The sequence below is a fragment of the Pterocles gutturalis genome, unplaced genomic scaffold, assembly GCF_000699245.1.
Source record: "Pterocles gutturalis isolate BGI_N339 unplaced genomic scaffold, ASM69924v1 scaffold13525, whole genome shotgun sequence".
NCBI lineage: Eukaryota > Metazoa > Chordata > Aves > Pterocliformes > Pteroclidae > Pterocles > Pterocles gutturalis.
Window position 1 is genome coordinate 8212 of NW_010143597.1, and position 2737 is coordinate 10948.

The following is a 2737-nucleotide window of genomic DNA, read 5'->3' on the forward strand; positions in this document are numbered from 1 at the left end:
ATTGGTGTGGTGGTAATGCCAAACTGTCTGGCTTCTCCTTCTCCTCCTCCTCCTCCTCCTCCTCTTCCTCGGGCAGTTAATATTGATTTGGCTTATGAATTAACTTCCCTCTTAGAGATTCAATAGAGCCGGAATTGGGACATTAAACAAACAGCGAGAGGTTGATGACTCACCCGATGGCCCTGAGCCAAGGCAAGCAAGAAAAACAGAGGCCTCAGCAGAGCTTTGGGGATTGTTCGGTGTTCAAATCCGCACGGTCCTGGAGAAGACAGCGGATGGGTCTCCTCTCTAAATTCAGCTGGAGCAAGTGAAAAACCTCTCCCCTCCCCAGCCCTGCTGCCCAGGACCTCTGCTCCTCAAGTAGAGAGGTGTCAGCAGGACACCCCTGATGCCACCAAGAAAAAAAATCTTGACCCCAAGAGTCACATGGGTACCACAGGGACACAGACCTCATCCCAGATTTGGGAAGGTCACATGGGTACCACAGGGACACAGACCTCATCCCGGATTTGGGAAGGTCTCTCTTCTGCACATCACATGTCTTGCCTGCTCCAGTGTGGGATGATGAAGCCCTGTCCTGCAGACTCCCAAAGGTGTCTATTTTGAGTAAAACGAGTAAGAGTTGATTGTTCTTCTGGGTGGGAATGATTCAGGAAGTTTTAAATAGTAAAACTGTCCTTTTCTATAGTTATTTCCCTCTTTATTCCCGCTCTCAGCTGCTGGGCAGTTTGTATACAGTTATTAAAATCTCCTTTGACATCTCTCGCAGAGTATTTCCTTTTGGCTAGCTTCTTACACATCTGTTTCCATCCAAATTCCCATACAAGGACAATGGGGAAACAAACTGCTTTCATCCCTCATAGACTGCCCAGAGCTCTGGGACTCCCCAGCATGAGATGGACATGAACATGCTGGAGTGAGTCCAAGGAAGGGTCACAAAGATGATGAAGGGATTGGAGCATCTTTTGTATGAGGAAAGGCTAAGAGAGCTGGGATTACTCAGCCTGGAGATGAGAAGACTCCGGGGGGATCTTATGTATATAACCACCTGATGGGGTGGGAATGAATGAAATTGAGCCAGGCTCTTCTGAGCGGTGCCCAGTGCCAGGACAGGAGGTGACAGGCACAAACTGAAACACAAGAAACGCTGTTTGAACATAAGAAAATGATTTTGTTGCTGTCAGGATGGTCAAGCACCGGCACAGGTTGCCCATTGAGGTCGTGGAGTCTCCATCCTTGGAGGTGCTCAAAACCCAACTCGGCGTGGCTCTGGGCAATCTGCTCCTGGTCGCCGTTCTTGAGCATGTGGTTGGACTAGATGGTCTCCAGAAGTCCCTGCCAGCCTCAGCCATTCTGTGGAAGGGAAAGGAGAGAACACCCTTAGGAAATAAAACCTGTCCGCTTGTGTGGGAAGGTGAGAGTCCCTCCTGTGCCCAGGAGGTGACCAGGAATGTCCTTGAAGCCACAGTTTGGGGGATGTGCCTGTCCTGGGCTCTTGTCTACTCCTTTGCAAGGTGAAGAGGCTGCTAACGCCAGCCCTTTCCAAGCCCTGCAAGGACACCATGAGCTCATCACCCACCTCCTCCGTCCCCAGTAAATCCCAGCCAGCCTCCAGATGCACTGTGGAGGATGAGCACCATGTGTTCATCATTAGATCAGAGATAAAACCTCTGGCTGAAGTGGATGAAGTTCTGTCCTCTGCAGCAGGTGCTCCTGCAGGACAGCAAAGTCCAGATGTTAGCACAGCTGGCAGGGATGTCAGTGCTCTTGTGAGGTGAGCAAGGGGGCAGCTCCTGGAGAAACACCTGGGTATGGCAGCTGCTTGACCCACTCCACTTGGACATGGGTACCCTTCCAACTGGTTTGGAGAGGCAGCACAGGCACAGCTGGAGAAGAACACCACTGGGAAGCACCTACATCCCTCCTGGCAAAGAGGCCAGGTAGCTGCCCCAGGTGGACATCCATCCTAAATACCTAATTTTGGGCTGATGAGTCCAGATGTGCTTCAAAAGGTCCACATCTGTGTCTCAAGGCTGCTTCTATAGACAACAGGGAGAACCAGCTAATTCCAGAGGACAATTCACCTTCCATGTCTGGAGATGACATCAGTTGTCTTTTGGAAGTATTCTTCTCTCTGATGATGGAGACATGGCTCACACTCCCATGGTTGGAATTTACCTGCTGAAATCAGGACAGATGGACCCCCCTTCTTCCAGGAGAGGAATCCTTACTCATCCAGTTGCTCTACCAAGCCAGGTCCACCATCCCAGTCACCTTAAAGATGTTCTCCAGGCTGTGGAAAACATCAGCCTTGAGGCTTTTGAGAGAATTAGGTCCCAATTCCCATAAATGCTGTTCTGGAGAATGTTCACTCAGAACATCTCTCGCTCCTAGCAAGTAAGATGAGACATGATACACAGATCTTTCCACAGGGCAGAAAGGCCTCTAAAGCCTGCTTTGCTTTAGATATTTTCTCCCCAGCCGATGGAACCTCTGGGTCTGCTGCCATTGATGGCAATTATTCTCCTTGGTTGGACGAAGGCAATTGCTGAGTTTGGAGGCTGGTGGCTTAAGTGAAAGGCTGAGCACAAAGAGCCAAGCTCGCATATGGTTTGGGGTCAAAGCAAGCAAAACAGGAGGCTGGTGAGTAACTGCCCAAAGTCAAGGTTGGAGAAGGATTTGTAGCATCAAGAGGCACGTACTTTCTGCTCCCCTTGCTACTTTCTGCCATTTTTCT